This window comes from Aphelocoma coerulescens, chromosome 4 (genome assembly GCF_041296385.1).
Source record: "Aphelocoma coerulescens isolate FSJ_1873_10779 chromosome 4, UR_Acoe_1.0, whole genome shotgun sequence".
In the NCBI taxonomy this organism is placed as follows: domain Eukaryota; kingdom Metazoa; phylum Chordata; class Aves; order Passeriformes; family Corvidae; genus Aphelocoma; species Aphelocoma coerulescens.
In genome coordinates, this window is record NC_091017.1 from 25575831 (window position 1) to 25592117 (window position 16287).

General features: G+C 42.6%; 1 long non-coding RNA gene across 1 annotated transcript in view; it reads right to left on the reverse strand.

The window, feature by feature from the left end:
• Window positions 1-200: 200 nt before the first annotated feature.
• Window positions 201-16287, reverse strand: part of LOC138109543 (uncharacterized) — a 34040-nt gene continuing 17953 nt past the window's right edge. The window contains exon 3 of the long non-coding RNA XR_011150552.1: window positions 201-2248. This is a non-coding gene — a long non-coding RNA (uncharacterized lncRNA). The remainder of the gene's footprint in view (window positions 2249-16287) is intronic.

The following is a 16287-nucleotide window of genomic DNA, read 5'->3' on the forward strand; positions in this document are numbered from 1 at the left end:
AAATCTTACATGTCTTGGTACAGAAATATCCTTTTCACTGCTCTTACAGTTTATGGATGTGATCACATTTCATTCATTCCCTTTACAGACCACAGGGTGGCAAAGATTGCTTGGTGCTTGGCTTCTGCACAGCGAGATGGCAAGCTGGAAACCGAGGTCCTCAGCTCTTGGATTGGTGGAGCCAAATGGAGCTCCCACTGTCCTGGAGTGAAGAGAAACTGCAGCCACAGCAGCATGAACTCCATTGTTTGGACATGCAGGTTACAGGCCCTTCCCATGGGAGGGACACAGGACAAGGAACAAAACAAAGATTCAGATGCTACAGCAGAAGATAGGATTCCAGGTGGAGTCCATAAAAGGCCAGGTCTTCATGCATTCCAGGTCTTCAGAGCCTAAATTGGACTGATGGCACTTCAAGGCCCCGCTGATGATTCATGCTGCAAATAAACTTCAGAAGGCAGCAGGTGCCAGCACTCATCAGAAGATGAAGTGCAATTGTTTTCTAGTCAACAGAGTAATTTGAAAAGTATTTGTGCCATCTTGCTAAAAACACAAACTGTGTCACTTTTATTTTTAGGTGCAGATATCCGTCCAGGAAGAAACCACAACCAGTTATGTCACACATAAATAAGAGCTACCTGCTGATACCATCACAGAACTTACTACAGTGCTTTTTTAAATGGCCAGCTACCCAAATCCAAGGTTATGTTTTTCCTTGCCACACGGCAAGGTATCCAACTTACATCTCGAAACTACCTGCTTTCTCAGGAAGTAAAATACTCCCTGGGATGGAGGTGTTGGGGAGGGAAGAGAGACTACGGGGAGCAGGGTTGCAGCCCTCCTCAGCACCCTTCTATCCCACACATTTGGCTTTTTAATCATAAAAATTATCCCACACTTATTTTAATCATGAAGAAACCCCTAACAACTCCTATATCAGCAACAAAGCTTGTGCTACAGAGCAGACACGTGAGTCTTAGCAAAGGATATGTGAATATACTTGTATACAAATGAGAAGGGTTAAGTCAAAAGAAAAAAATTTCTGAAAGACTTCCTTAACATTGTCCTTTTCTTCTTGTGTCATATGCTATTGACAGTACTGATTATCCATTGTCTCACACTTCCAGTCTTAAAAGGCTGTTTGACCCTCAGTTCTTTCTGAAAATAACCATATCATTCAAGGTTCTGAAATTATGCTTTCACTATTGTTACAAAAAACTAGCATTTTTCTACATCCTCCTCATTATTTTGGAAATTAGGTCTACAAACCTGGTGTGAACAAGCACTACTTAATTAATTCATTAATCCCAGTATGTTTTCTGACTACGTAAATAATTTTGAATACATAACTTATTTTGAATACTTAACCCAAAGATCAGGCACAAACCCACACATATCAGTTACATTAAGGATTCATAGCTGTGGTTTAACTCTTAATGCTGGGGGATTAAGAGTTAAGAGCACTGATGTCATTTTGTCCTATTTTTCCTCTGAATTTTTATCATCATCCTTGCTTTTTATGGCTACATAATGAGATAATTACGACAGAACAACTGCACTGACAAAAACTGTTTTTAAAAACTCATACAAGTGCCCTTGATAGCTGCACAGAGAGTGGGCAAGAGCCTTATGGATGGAAGTTTGGCTGGATGATCTCCACAGGCCCCTTCTGACTTTCATTTTCCCCTAATATTTTTATATGCTTGTTTATATGCCAACATTTAATATTACCTTTCTGTACATGAGTTCATCCAAACAGAGGTACCCCCACAGGGCAGACAGGCCTTGGAGGCTGGCATTGCTCCACTCCTCCTGTGCCTTGTCAGACCAAGCTCTGAGGAAAGGCACTGCGCTGTTCCCTAAATATCACATGGGCCACGTCCCTGGGGAGCCCACCAGCAGTGGCATCTGGGAGGATGGGCACACAGACCTGGCACCTATTGGCATGAAGTGTCCTGCAGAGAGAGCCAGTTCCTCCAAACACCAAACCTTGCTTTCTCCTTGCAGTGCAAGGACGTCACCTGAGGTGCTGCTATACATCATCACATCCCCTGGGATGAAATTCTCCAGCATGGGGGTATGCTTGGGATAAGAAGCACTGAGCAGGGTCTCCCCAGCTTGTCCCCTGCCGTCATACACCTCTTGTCTTCTACCTTTGTCTCTGTCACTTCACAGCTGTCAGTGGCCTCCTGACCCTGCTTCTGATGGAGTCTCACATTTCTGAAATCCCTTGTCTTTTCAGTCCAGCCTGTAAAACAACAGGGATAAGCCATTAGCACTTTGGCCTCTGTTAAAAGTGACTGTTCTCCCAAACGGGCCCTTCTGCACCATGATGTGGAGAATCATGGGCACTGTTTACATGTTGGATTAAGCTAATGCCATCCCTGTCCTGCTTCCCAACAGTGCAAGCAACGTGTAGTTCCTGTGTTTTCCAAGGTACAGTCCATCTTGGACACAGAACTATAAAAATAGAGAATTCTCCTGTTCCAAATGCCCACCAGCTTACCACCTGCCCAGCACCCAGGCAGCACTTTACAGGTAGTCTGGTATGCCTGCATCTTCCTCACACAGCTTTCCCTCTGTTCCCTTTCTGCTGGTGTTTCCCTCCTCCTGGGTACACACACACATCAGTGAATCCACATGGGGACTTCTTTGTTATACTACATCATTTTGTGAGCTACATATTGCAGTGGAACCTCAGTTTCTCTACCACAGATTGTATACTGCTCCAGAGACACTTAGTGTTAAGGTTGAAGATCTATATCATTGTAATTAAGCCAAAGATTAAGATTTTAATTCTCATTCTAGTGGAAACTTGTATTTCCTACCACCATTCTTGAAACAGTAATACTATTTCCTACTTAAACCCAGGAGCAAATCCATCAGATATTCTTAACTTATAGATTGCATTAGGATCCCCCAGATTGACACATGTTTACAAACTCCCTTTTTTATTTCTCCACAATGACATTAGCTTTGAGGAAGAGCAGCTGTTTATACCATGACCCACAGATACTGAAAGCTATTTAAATATAGCCTGGAAAAAATAATTTCTAGGACTACAGCTACAGCCAGTAATGAGGCTGTGGGCTTTCTCTTTTGTTATCTGCCTCTCACCTCTCCACTCCAGGTTATTTATTTCTTCCATCATTCCTTTTTCAGTACTTCTAGTTCCTATCTCCCCTGTCATTACTCTTTTGATAGTTTGTCTGGCTCCTGACCATCTGCCTGCAAGTTTGATGATGCCTGTCCTGTGCTGCAAGAAAACATCTGACCTGTCCTTTGCTCTCATGTTCCCCAAGAGTTCACAAACTGCTTTCAGCACCCAATACAAGCGTATTATTGTACTGCTTCTGTAGCCTGAGGCTACTCTCATCTATCTTTCCTCTGCTGGCATTATGGAAACACTTGTCCAGAGCATCATTTCCACCCCTCAACACAGAAAGCTTCAGTGATTTAAAGGCTCTTTCTCCATGTGGTATCTCAAAGGATTTTTTTCTGAGTGGTATCTCAAAGCATATTTTAAATGCACATAATTTTCCTACCCAACAGTTCAGAATTAGATATATTTTATCTGCTCTAAAGTAACTAGGAACAAAATACTGTTCTAATGCTTAGTTTTAAAAAAGTTATGCCATTGCCTGCATTTTTCTTTAGGTAACGATTTTTTTCTTCTTCACTGCTGCTTTAGTGCAAGTCATAAAAGCACTCACAGTGAAATTGTTGGTTAAGAAGTTAAAAGGTAGGAAAAAGGAGCGTGCTTGGAAGACCGTTTTCTGCCCTCATTAATTTCTGTACGCCTTCACTTCCTCTCATGGTACTATTCTTTTCCTAATTCCACAGAAATGCTCAGACTTTGTTTTTTATTAATGACTTACAGTGGCTTGACTTGAAAGGCATTTTTTATCCTGTCTTCATTGAGAAGATAGGGGCACAGCCTGGTGCAAGCAGGACTTGCCTTCATTAAAAAGGCAAACCAGAAGTCCCTGGCTAATCCCCAAGACACGGATGTGACCCTCTGAACCTCTCATTCTTTCCACTCACCTCCCGTGGCCCAAAGCAAGGCAGCCTGGAGGTCTAGGGGGAAAGTCAAGAACAGCAGCAGCCACGCTACATATGTTTGGTCTGCATCCTTTATTTTCTGTTCCTTCTGGGGTGAGGCAAGGATGCTGTGATAAGAGCACAACATCTAAATGAAAGCATACAACATCTACCTGAAATCCTACCTGAAACTTGCCTCCTCGTTAGAATATAAAACAAACAAAAAAATCCTGACCAGGTGATGAGAAAAACTGGGCAACTCTGTAGCTGTCAGACAAAGAAGGAAAATTCCATTTTTCCACTCCTCTGGCTTCAGACTTCACGTGCTAGCCCCAGCTGCAGAAATTTAAATCTGGTCTTTAAATTTAAGTGACAGGCCAGCTTTATGGCTTATCTGGACAGTTGCAACACTATCCCAAGTGGAAGGGGAGGGGGTTCAGAGCAATCACTTAGTAGCGCTTGATGAACTCTAAGGAAAGTTTCAGGACTCTCATACCCCTCAGAAATTACAAACAGTTATTGCTGTCTCTACTCTTTCCCCACTCCCTTTACACTTACTTTATTTCATATCAGAATATTAAAATTATACTCAGAATTACTCACAAAACAGCACGTGCCTTCATTTGTGCATAGAGCATTTGCCTTTCTGATGAATGCTCCCCAAAAAGGAGCTCAGAGAGCTCTGACTGTCACCACCACTACCACCATCACCCCTCCAGAAGCCTGTGTTCACTCTCCAGGGCTGACTGTGACTGGTTTCCCTGCTCAGGTGTCCATTTGCAAAAGCAGAGGTGGGTGATGCATGACTGCATCAAACCTGTTCTCTGTACCACTTGGAGGTGAGCCAGTTCTGCCCAAAATTAATAGTATGTTAGCAGGCCCATGAAGCCTTGTTCTCTCCTTCACTGCTATAGGAGCAGCAAGCCTTACAGTCCACATCTGCTGTGGCACAGATCAAAACAATGCTGTCATTGACAAAAGAGGTTTGTCCCAGCTTCCCTCAAAGAACACGCAGGCACTGAGTCCGGAGGTGGGAGTTCAGCGGTGGAAGAATTGGTGTCAGAAAGCAGCTCAAAACTCTCCCACCACAGAAACCAATTGCTAACTCATATTTGTGCCATCCTGGGGCCTGCCAGTGGCAGGAGTGACAGATAGCTGTCTGGCAGTATTTATACCACAGCCACCACTGCAGTATCTGGGGAGTGCAGTATAAATACAGACCCAGCAATAGCCAGGGAAGCCCAAAGAGTGGGCGAGGAGGGTGAGTGGCCAAAGCAGCTGAGAGACGTGCTGATTCAGTGCATCTCCCTCAGCTGTCCTCAGCAGCAGGTTGCCATGGATTAGAAGCTGGGAAGATTGAAAGAACTGATCTTTCTTTTTTCCACTCCCCTTTAGCAGCTTTCTCACTCTTCACTTGAGCCCACAATGTTCTTCATTTGAGTCCCCAACCACAGCACTTTGCATTACTACATAAACACATAACCATTTCTTCTTAGGAGATCATTTGGCTCACACCTGCCAGCCTGCAGCACTCAAAAGATGAGGTCAGAGTTGTTATCCCTGCCTTACAGATGGGGAAATCCATGCAAAGGGAAAACACAGAAAGCACCTTTCCTCAGAAGGCCTGTAGCTCTGCTCAGAGTAGAGGTTTATGTTCTCATTCAAAAATCCAGTCACAGGACTTTTAAGACAACAGGTAGAAACAGGTTTAATGAAAGGGAAAAGGAAATGTTCATTCAAGTAAAACCCCTGGACATGCATCTCTCAGTCACATGTTTAATTTCTTCCCAACACACATTAAAGACAAGTATTTTTCAACTGTCTGAACAGCTGACTTTCAGCAGTAGAATGAGTGAGAATTTGAAATACAAGCTTTGCAGGTTGATTTCTTTCTTCTCTATAAATAAATTACAATTCTCTATTCCCAAAGGAAACCTTTGAAATAAAATATAGGCAGGGAAGAATCCCTCACACAGACAGGGGATTTGCAACAGGTTTTTGCAGGCGTGTAGCTGGCATACAGGATCTTCTTCCCATCTAGTCTAACAATGCTTGGGTACCCCTCCTTGCTAGAGCAGGAAGGGCACTTTGCCCTATTTTCTCCACTTGGGATACTGTATTTTCTTCTGAAGGAATGTGACTGCCACAGCAGCCTATCTACTTGCTGCAATTCCCACAAGAAGGGTTTCTTTTTGGACTCTGCTGCTCTGCAGGAAGCTGGACTTGTCAGCAGCACCCCAGTACTCAGATTAAATACTTAGCACTACTTTTTGTCACACCTTCAGAGCCTCTTGTACTGATGGAAAGGATGGAATGAACTGTTCCTGAGGGTAAGATCAGATTCAGGAGAGTGAGATCAGATTTGGGAGACCCTTTTCTCCTGCAGCAGTGGAAATGGGGGAGTGCATGGACTGCACTTACAGTGCAAAACTTACCTATGGCTTATGGAATTATTACCATTTGACCAATTCGAGCTATTTCTTCCCTTGAAAAAAAATATTCTGCTTTGATATTGCTGGAAAACACTAAAATGACTACTCACCTCTTTGCATTCAGAAGGGCATATGGACATTACCTCTTGTGAACAGCATTTTTCCATCTTTCCTGGCTTGATTCACTTAACAGCCTGGCTAAGGACTCTCTCTCCTTGGTAATTTGGCACTCCAAGGTCTTTAGCAGATCACCATGGTGATCTGAAAACCCCAGCTTTATGTGAGGCCCTTGTTTCTCTGTGTACAATCACTGGGAGAGCTTTTGGGAAGATACCTTCTCAGCCCACTTCTCTGAGTAAGGTGCCACAGCACCAGCTTGCTTTGCCTTGGCTTGACTGCAATGCATGCTCAATAATAGTTTGCAAGTACAGGATATCTTTCCAAAATATCTCAGTCCTAGTCATCTTTCCCCCATTTTTGCAGCAGGCTTTAGTGGCAATTTCCACAGCGACTTTGCTGTGAATGCTACTTGTTTGCAAGATAAAAATCTGTAATAAGAAACACCTATTTATCAGCCTGACAATATGAGGGCTCCCTGAAGCCACGGGGTTTGATCATGAATGATCTGATGCAGCCTTTATTTCCCTGCAGTGTGTGCTCCTGTAGATTACCATCTGCTCCTGCATCAGTCTGAAGGGCCTGACAGAGCCGCAGTACCAGTTATGTGCCAGCTCCTCCTGGATAAGATTTCCTCTTTGCTGTTACTCACCAGTGTGAGTATGTGTTTATGCTTGGACGTCCCTGAAACAGCTCTGCTTCAATGTATTGTATTTCTATACGTTTCTAATGTTAAAGCAAAAGAGAAGGACAAAAAATTAAGGGGTTTTCTGGTGTCAAGCTGTTTAACTTGCAAAGAGTATAGTTTACACTCCCTGTATTTAGATCCTAAAGGAAGCTTTCAGTACTTAACTACTGGCTGGTGGCAGAGAGCAGCCAGCTGAACCTTTCCACAATGTGAAGCAGCCCAGAAATGTGAGCAGAACCTGCCACTTAAAAATCCAAAAAGCAGTTTTCACCTTGAATCCCAAACAAGCAAAAGCTCGTTTTTCAAAGCGCTGATAGGAGCTGCTGCTGCCTAGGTTATTTCTTGTCACCATGATAGCAGATGAAGAATCAAAGTGACATTTTCCTTCTTGGCATCAGCTAAACTGCCCCCACCTTCACCCTCGCACCTGACTCCACAGGTTTTTTTTTTCTGGAGATGCTGATTAAGATCCCTATTTGTGCGCTGGTGAGACATCTCCAAGGTATGCTGGATGTGCAGCTCCCCTTCAATGAACATGATTATGAACATGCAACTGTTATTTAAATGGATTTTTATCACTTGCAAAATATGCCACAGAATAACTGCTGTTCAGCTTCTTGGAGCTTTGTTACATCCAGCCCAATTGCTACAAATTTGTTGTCTGCATCTTTGCCAGAAACACTCTGATGTGACTTGTAACCGATACAGAAGTCAAAATAACATTCACTAACTCAAGCAGATAAACATTTTGCTCTGTTCTGAGATCTCTACATTGAATCTACATTTTTTATGCAGAGTGGTTTTGCTCAATGAACTTTTCATTTACAGAGTTTCAGTTTATTTCTGTCGGCCTCAGGAGTGCTATGAAACCTGTACAAAACCAACCACGAATTTCAGCAGCACTTCCTAAACAACTGAACTTCATTTTAGCAGTTTAAAAATAGTTTTGATCTCATCAATGCTTTTCTCTGCCATGCCATTTCCATCCCAGAAGACAATGACTTTCAAGCTTTCATTAGTGATACAGAAAGGGATTTCCTTGTAAAAGCACCTGGGTTCTGCTCCTGGCTTGCTTGGCTTTACCAAGCCACGTAGCCCACCTGGGCTTCTGACTAAGTATCTCCAATATTTGGTGCTATTCTGTGCCCAGTTTTGAGCCATGCCAGAAGCACAAAAGCTCACAGATCTCTGTCTGACGCTGGCACACCCTGTGAAACCCTCAGGTGGCACATTTCTGAGTCTTTCAAGTAAAACAGCAATATACATGTGGTGAAATGCTGCAGGCGCCTGCAGGAGTGCAGTAAAGCCTCTTTGCTTTGGAGGATGTTCAGAGTGTGACTTTTACCTGGTCCTCAGGAGTGTGAGGATGATTCCCAGAGGCAGGATCCTATGATCGCTACAGAAATACGGCAGGAAAGCCTTCTGATTTATATATGAATCTCTTCTGATTTTTGTATTTGTGCCATATTTAATTTTTACCCCAGTTAGTAAAATGCTTTCTGTGGGTATAGCATATATACTTTGGCCAGCACTATGTTTTTTACAAGGCTGCAAAGATCTGGGTTATTATAGACAAGAAATGTAGTTTAAATAACTGAAATTTCCCGGATATAAATGGGAGGTTTTGCCTTGTGCATAATTACACTTCTCAATAGATTACAGGCCACGGGGGTTTGGTTTTATTCCAGCTCTGGCAAACAGACTCCTGGACTATCAAATCCTTTCAAAGCAAGAAAAAAGTTAATTAAATTCTAGCATTCATAAAAATAATTATGTGCTAGAGAGCTAGCACCTTATGAATTTCATGTTTCAAACTTAGAATTTCCTGGGAGCTCACACATAGCCCCATCCTTCTCCAACCCATGACATGACCTAAATGTCAAAACTGGAGAAATGTCAAGAAATAAAGAGGTCCCAAATTCTGGTTCCAGGTACTACAACTTACAGTCTGTCAGAACTGAGAAAGAAAGCCAACTCACATACTGAATAAACATGCAAATTGAATTTCTGAGTTCAAAGAAGAGAGTCTTGACTTCCTGAAACCAAATCACGCCATAATAACAATAAGACCTCCATGTTTCTAGGAGTCCCCTCCATTTTCTTTACAGTATCAAGGCTGTCTCTCAAATCTCAGTTTCCTTAATTCTTCATCTTAACCCAGAAAAATCCTCACTGGTTCATTCTTGGGTCATCCACCAATTCTCTCTTTGTTCAATTACAGCTTATATTTCAGGCACCTGTACTGCAGGATACAACTGTCTTTTGATTAGTTTCGCCTATCTGCAATGAAATTAGATCAGTGGCTGGACTTGGAGCACACCCACAGTGTTGACAAGGTCTGAGCTATATCAACTTTACAGCAGTTAAACACGAGTGCAACCTGCTCTGCTCTAAGGTAACAGAACCAAAGACCACTACCTGAAAGCTGTATTTCGTTCAAACCAGAGCCGGTCTACTATGCCAAAATCATGGTGACAAGGACACATCTGAGCAAGCTCCCCAGCCCCTCACTACTTTGCTTGTTTATGTCAATCAGTTTGGAGATTTTTAACATTGGAGTTATGTTTATCTGAACTGGTTTTCAAGGTCTAATTATAACACGTGAAGTGGGGTGAGATCGCTGCTATGAAAGTCGCAGTATAAATAAGAGGGCCTGACGGGCTGATATGTTGGCACAGGCCAGACATGTGTGTCACGTGGGTGCCCAGTGCAGCTGTTGAGGTCCATGGTACAATAAATAGCTATAGGGAAGCAGCACAGTCATGCAGGATTTTTTAATACCCCCTACTGTGCTACTTGGCCAAGAGCACTCGCCTTGCAAAAAAAAAAAAAAAAGGAAAAAAAAAAAAAGAAAAAAAAAGAAAAGACAATATCTTCAATTTAAATACAGAAAAATGGCAACCCTGGTGCTTTTTGAAGGCTCTGCAGGAGAGTATGGCATAGTCGCCTGCCTCCACTGCCTTCTTCTCTTTTTTCACAATCCTCCATAGATGACCCAAACTTGGCTTTCCCCTCACCAAAACCAGCAGAGGACATGCTCTCATCCCCTTGAGCAGGGAGAGTGTGCCAGGCACAGCAACATTTACAACCTCTTCTGCCATTGCAGGGGAGATCCACTTCAATGGCCCCAAAATGGGCATGCACACATCATGCCTGGAAGCACGGGCAGATGGACAGCTCAGGTAAGACCAGGCTTCTGGAGAGGATCTCTATTTATAACCTGGGCCCTGCCAGGAGAGTGCTCTTGGGTGTTAATGTGACAGAGTGTTGGTTTTTAAAGTCGCTGAAGTGCCTGAACCTGCAATGCAAGACGAAACTGCTGCTGGCTTGCAAATGGTCACTGATGCCATGTGCTGGTAGGAGAAGCAGCCATCCATACCAGGCATTTGCAGTGCATTGAACACCCATTAGACCAATTAGAGTCCACAAAATGCTAGTTATAAAGCTCCTGCAGCATTTCCAAGGTTAGACTCTCATTCATTTTTGAAAAAAATTGACCTGCCACAAGGCATGTGCATTTTTAAATTAGCAACTAGCAGTGAACAGTGCTTTTGGCAAGGCACTGGAAAATGCCTGGCATCTGTAATTCCAGCAAGATCTCTTCTGGGATTCTATTATGCAGATGTGAACATAGCATGTTATACTCACATAATGTTAACATATTAACCCATGCTTCCTCTGCAAGGAAAAGGCACGATAATTGCAATCACTGTTCCCAGAAAGCAATCTGCATCCCCTTTTTGACCCAGATTCTCAGTATCCTGCTTTATGCATCAGCAGTGCCATAAAGTGCAAAATGATGCAACATTCAAATGTTTTCAGAGCAACTGACATAATATAATTTTATTTGGGTAGAATAATTTTTCTCCAAAGCTCCTTTCTACTCAGGTCTTGGTACTACTCCTAAAGCTTGTCCCTGTATCCATAAACAGTTGCATAAAGTGACAGGCCTATCAGATTTGATAGTGCAGAGATGCATTTAATTAATATTAATACTATATAATGTTATTGTATTATGTATTATATCTTAATTATTTATTATGTATATTATTTGTTATTCATTACATGTTATTTGAACATAAACTTTGAAACCACAAAAAGCAAAAATTAAAAACCCCAGCTTATGAACTGTAATAAGATCACACAACAAACAGTTTTACAAAACAAGTAAAACTGTTCTCAACCTTTTTTTCCCTTACTCTAGTTTGAATAGTTTCATTTTGTATTTTATGACACTTTTACCTAAGCCTAGCTTTTGATGAGACTTTTACCCAAGCCTAAAATCATATGCTGTGTCTCCATCACTTTTCATGAATGGTGGACACCTGTGTGCGTGGTCAGTCCTGTTCTGGATGCAGTCTCTACCTTAGGCTCGGCAAGAGGTACTGTAATGCTGTCTGTGAGGAGCTGGGAGCCAGGACAGAAGTGGAGCTGGCACCCTGGGCTTTACTGCAGGACAGAGTTGTGGGTTGGCTTCACAGGCAAGCAGGAATCCCTGGTGCAACTCCAGGTGTGAAGACATTCAGGTCTCCAACCTGAAGGTGCTCACCACCCCAGATCACTACAGCCAAGAGCCATCTTTGAGGGTGTCTGGAGAAGCTCCTCCTCTCTACATCTTTAATTACTGGGTAATCTCGGTGCACAGACTGGACAGCCAGGTCTGATTCCTCTTGGGCAGAGGCTGAGCCACCAGCAGGTCACTTGGCTCAAGGCACCACGTGGCCCACAAGAGGAGCTGCCCGTCTCCAACCTCGCCCCTCGCCCTGGCCTTTGGCAACAAGACCTGCTCTCCCTCACCTCCCCATATGTGCTGCCACTAGCAGCCACTGAAGCCCACATTTTCTAATTTAAAGATAATTTCTAGATGTTTAGGTTTATTTCTTGAGATTGTCTGGATAGGAAAAGAATTTGAAATACACATAATCTATTCAGGGAACATGACATAGCTCTAAAATGGGAAGTTTTAAAGAGACTTTGGCTGTGTCTAAGAAGACATGAAAAACAAATCGAAGGCTTCAAGCACACATGTATATTAAACAGTGGACTGACAAAGTTCCTAGAAAGTTTTCCTTGTAGAACTGAAACTGGAAACACATAATCTTCACATTGTTATCCACATTATTGAAACTGTGAAAACTAAACCACGTGTGATAACACAGCTGTTCTAGCTAGAGGCATTTAATCTCCCACCATCATCTCAAAATATACATGCTCCAGGCTCCTGGTTATGCACACAGCAATCAAGGACTAGGAAAAAAATGACCAAGCATCAAGGGAAACTTCCTGTACTTTTTACTTTGTGCCTGTTTAAGTTCAGAAACCAGAAAAAAAATCCTCCTGTACTTAGCCCTAGAGGAGTAGCTGCATTTCCTAGAGCAAACAAGAGGAAGAAAGTGTATTATGTTAGAAAGGATAAATATGTTTGGTCCCAAAAGTCACATCATGAAGAGTATGAAGAATGCTGGGGCTTTTTTTTTACTAAGGGCAGAGTTAAGAGACTTATAAAGCTGAATTATTAAATAAATATCTCTGGGATCCCATACATAATCATATTCCTATAGGACATGGCTGGGCCTGTCCTACTTGGCATGAAACTCCACAAAGGCTTAGGAGGTCATGGCTGTTCCATTTCTTGCTGTGCCTAGGTGGAGATGTGTTCCTAATCCAAGTCTGGGGAATGAATCCTGACAGCAACACAACTACTGTGATCTTTAGTTATAGAAGCCCTGCCCAGCCCAAACTGTGGAGAAAATGGGGCAGGAACAACACTTCCTTTTGCACAATTGGTCTTCAAGCCATTTTTCCCTAGGCATGTGGGTATTTTCAAATCCCTTTTCTCACCAGTGTTCTGTGTTTTCTCTATGAATAGATTGCAGACAACATAGGGCTAGCTGGCAGGTTTTGGAAATGTGTTGACTGTGGTCATTAGAAACACACCAAATAAACATGCCTCAGGTACCCCAAAATCCACAAAGTAAGCTCATCACTATGCTGATAGCTAGTATCTGAAGTGTTTTCCAGCAAAAAGATTGTTTCCAATGAACACTCCAAGACAATCTGTGCCACATTCAGAAGGGAGCAATCAGGTTAATTTCAGAAGATGGTATTAGCGTGCATCCTGTGTTTGAACACAGGGGTAAGATTTCTGTAGTTGCTTTAGAGGGTTTCACAGAATCCCATGGGATCATACCTGAGTGTAACAGGGATTAGATGTCTTGGGCACTGCAAAATTGTCAGATGCAGTTAATTTAAAAGGAATAAATCAATGGGCAATGCTCTTTTGTGTAGGAAACCTGTGCTCTGCAGGTGCCCACTCTGCTCCATCCCAGCCTGCCCCTCATCCCAATCATGTTAACAGTGGCTTTGTGTTTCTTTTACTTTTGTTTGGGTGAAATCACTCCCTTTAGGGTTTGCTTGGATGGTTCACAGCTATCTGTAATCTATTCAAGTTATTGGAAGGTGAAATGGTAAAATGAAAGAAATTAAATTTTCAATTCTTTCCTGCCAACTTCTGTCAAGTAACTGGAGTTATTTAATTATGTTTTTGCAGCAATCATGTCTATTTATTAGTCACATGCCTATCTAAGCTGAATTCTCCTTCATTAATTTATATTAAATAAAGTATATCTTAAAGTACAAAATTACACCTGCCTTAAAAAAATTTAAAACTTTCAAACAGTTTTAAACAACTGCTGCATAAAAACTCAAAAACCTGGAAGAACTATCATGATCCTGGGACCTGACCACTTACAGGAGACGTGTGATATAAGCTCACCTAGCAATCCCACAATTTCTGCCCAAACAGAACGTACAATCTCCAAACCCCACTAGCATAAAAGCAAACACCTGCTGGACTGAGAGATCTGGTGGCTGCACTGTAAAGCATTCACTGGGTTTTAAATCTGCTGGTAAATGGGGCATTCTGGAATAACCTAGTGTGACACATAACACAAGGAATAATGTATCGTACGTGTATCAATCATCATTAGCCTTCTCCTCCCCATTTTGATGGCCATAGCTCTCCTTCTATTTTTCATGACCTAAAGTTAAAGCAATAGGAGTTTGGCATTTGTTTCGTGTGAGATAGCACAGCTATTCAAGAAAGACTTCAAGAGACTGCTTTTTTAAATTAAATCACATTTTGGTTTGTAACTGACAGCTGTGAGGGGATGAGGAGAAAGCCAAACTGTCTTTTGGGGGTGCTCTGTGGCCAGAAGGGCTCGGGCTGAGCTGCAAGCACCAGAACACTGCTGCTATCTACAGGTCTGCTCTGCACAGCACTCCCACTGCAAACGGAGCCAGTCCTCCCACAGGGATGCCCGTACTTGGGAACAAGACCAAAACAGACACTGAAGTATCTGGCTTTGGGGAAGTGCAAGCTGGCAATCTGTAGCCTTTCTGTCCAGTGGCTAACCTGTGTTAAAAACCCAAGATCCAGTGGACTTTGCTAAAGGGAAAGCCAGTCTCTGCTGCATGAGAGCACAATTTCTGCATTTTTTTTTTTTTTTTTTTCTACAAATGAAGAGGGAACTTTGCTCTCTCAGGTGCAGAGTAAGAGGAAGCATCTGCTCCCAGATGGGAACCCCCTCCCACCACAGCACACTGGTGCACAAAACACAATGGTGTACACAGAACTGGAAAATACCTTTGAGCCTGCATTGCTGAACTTTGAAGACCATTTGTGATATAACTAGAATTTACTAAAATTTAGTTGCTTGGAATTTAATTAATTTTTCTTTCTGTGCCTTTTCATCTGTAACCCAGAAATTTTCATAACTGCTTTTCTGCCTCTATCAGTAAGACAGACAAGATAACCTGGAATGGGTTCATCACTGCTGAAATCAAACAGCAGCTTCCAGAACAGGAGAACAATAATAAATAAATCTATCCAGCAAAAACAAGCAAACAGTGGAGACATCAAAGTATCTATTTAACCAAATATTGTGGATTTCAGAGTCAGGTTACCAAAGAGAGTATCAGATCACAAGCTTTCAACAAGCAATAGAGGAAGGGGCAAACTCAGAAAGAGGAAAAAAGTATTTTTTGCCACTAAAAAATGATTTTTCCTAGTAAGGAAAAAAAAACCCAGTTTATTTGCAAAATCTTTATCTACAACTGAATGTCTGCCTGTTGACATGAACAGTTAAGCACAGAAGCAGAGCACCTTGCAGCCACAACTAGAAGCTCAAACAAAGGACAGTCTCATCTGGCACATGGAATCCCTCTGAAGCTTTTCCCATCTGGGAGGCTAGAAAAGCTCTTTCAAAACTGATTCCCCAAGACCAGCAGGAGCTGCAGGCTAAGAAATCCTGTTCCAAATGACTCCTAGCACCACACTGAGCATACAGTTCATATGACTACTTGTGGGAAAATAAGTAGATGTTCCATCCTCTTTAAATGCCAGTTTTTCTGGAAACAACTTATTTTCAGTACTGGATACCTGGTGAAAACTTCAATATGGATGGAAAAGAACACTCTTTTTTTTTTTTTTTTTTTTGTGGAGTCCTGTCTTTCTGTCAAAGAATTTTAGTAAGGAATTTGCCACACCTATAATGATTACTGCCCATGAAGTATCGGGGAATACAAATAAGCTCTAGCATTGCAGGAGATCGTTTAAGCATAGGAAAGAACAGACGCCAAACAACGCTCAGAAATTCCTCATCCACTGAGCTCACTCCTCTCGATACTTCCGAAGAGGGAATGAAGTTGTATCTTTCTGGCAGTTTATGTTCCTATTCCTGTTTCAGAAAGACAGCGTGAGCCCTTCAAAGCCTGCACGGAGGATCACCACGGAAATCAGCGGGTCGGGATGCCAGGGGCGGTGGCAGGCAACATCCCCCTTCCCTGGTAATCCAGCGGCAGGTCCATGGAGAGCTGCGCTCGGCGGGGCAAGCCACAACCCCCCTGAGCTCTGGGGGCTGGCTGGGGACAGGACTGAACACCTGACACTTACAGAATAATCCACAGATTTCCTCGCTGAGTACCTTGACGGACACAGAAGAGGCGAGG